The sequence below is a fragment of the Photinus pyralis genome, unplaced genomic scaffold (assembly GCF_008802855.1).
Source record: "Photinus pyralis isolate 1611_PpyrPB1 unplaced genomic scaffold, Ppyr1.3 Ppyr1.4_LG3b, whole genome shotgun sequence".
Taxonomy (NCBI): domain Eukaryota; kingdom Metazoa; phylum Arthropoda; class Insecta; order Coleoptera; family Lampyridae; genus Photinus; species Photinus pyralis.
Window position 1 is genome coordinate 6,937,640 of NW_022170510.1, and position 1,909 is coordinate 6,939,548.

A 1,909-nucleotide genomic window follows, 5' to 3' on the forward strand; every position below is an offset into this window, starting at 1 on the left:
TTTATAACAATTGAATTTTAAACAAATCAAGGAATGGATTCTTTAATACCATTGATTCTAGTTCTAGTCTAAATAATTCATTAATAAATAACTCATTTATTAAGGATATAGGACGGAAAATTTTTGAAAAATCTAAACAGAGTCGTTCAACTGAATTTCTTAAACAATTCTGGAAATTAAGAGAGGTAATGTGATATCTGTTCTAGCAACAATTCCATACCAAAAATGTTTCAACGAAGTTTTTTATATTTTGCATTGAATTTAATATGTTAATCTTGCATTTGCAATTCAATTCATTTTCTTAAATATTCTCTTGTAGAGCTTTGTATCACTTGTGCTTCAACGGTTTGTAGTGCATTAGGGGGACAAAATTTCCAAAATTCATACAATTTCGTTCCAGTTTTTGAGTGAATGTACGGAAAGCACGCGCCGCGATTCTGCCCATTTCACCATAAATAACAATTAAATTCCAAAATAGGTGAAACCACTGCGAGTCATTTTTCGATTTTTGAAAAACTTATGTTAACCTATAACAGTGGGTGATGGATTAGTGTCACTAGATTTGTTTAATATTCAATTGTTATAGAATCATGGCCGACTACTAAAAAGAAAATCCGAAAAAAATAGTGTCAATTCAATAAAATGGGAATAAGTCAGAAACTGTTAAAGATAGCTATAGAAACATGTATAGTCAAAATATGCCAATTTCGATTCTCTATCTCATGGAATAGTAAGAACATGGTCATTCCATTAAAAAAAAACTGAGTTTTTAGTCTTTGAAGTTTCATAAATTTGGATATTCATAGGGGCGGTCGTACGCAACTTAACTTTTTTTTAAGTGCACTAAAAGAAAGCCCTATTCATTCTCTATGCACTGATAAAAATAGGTTGCCATGACTACAACCGGTTTCAAGTAATCAATTATCAAGGTACCATCTGCATCCGCCATTTTTTTTCTTAAAGTCAAAATAACTTAAAAACCATAAATGGCAGATATCGACATATGGGTATCAAAAGAACTGAAATTTCACATAGAATCGAAATCTGCAATAAAAAATAGGTGTTTCCGGAAGTGCGGCCATTTTGAAAATATTTTACATCGATTCAGCCTTCAGAGTAACTCCTAAGTACTAATTTCCAAAAACCTACCTATTTTACTTTCCCAGAAACTTTTAACTAAAGCTCCCAAAAAAACACCCTGTATATTAATGGTGATTGTGTGATTCAAGAATAGTTTCCATGCAAGCACGGTTAGAAATTGTCACCTCGATTGGATTGAATTTAGGAAAAACTACCAATGAAAGTTTTATTAGGGGCATTAAAGATTGCGTAAAAGAAAATAATCTACTTCTTTGTTAAAAATGTAAGTCCCATTTAGACTTCTCAGGTTTTAACTTTCTAATTAAATTCTTCACAAAACCATTAACTATTTCGTAAACTTATAAAGAGGATTTGAACAAGCTAATGGTGCTATTACTTAATTTTGTTGGTGTTTTCCTAAGGGAATTATCATTAATGGTATACAACTGATAGCTGAATGTATTCAATAAACTAACATAACGTGCCCACCTTTCTAAAATACTTTAACTTGAATGATCCAGCTTCTAAAGTTTGTTCGTCTTACTAAAACGTACATTCCCCACGTGATTTACGTCTACTATAAACCTAGTAGGGAGGTTTTAATTATTATATTAATACTTAAAGCACTTTCATGTATATACCGTAAACATATAAAGCTTCTCCTTTGCAAATATTGCATGAGGTTCTATTATTCAGCACGGTAAATTGTTTTTGATTACAGCCTAGCTGAAATTTCACCCTGTATTACTAAAGTACTTACCACGGCATCTATCTGTCCATCATGTGAGAGTGTGAGTCTCAATTTATTTAGGGCAAGCTAAGAATAATA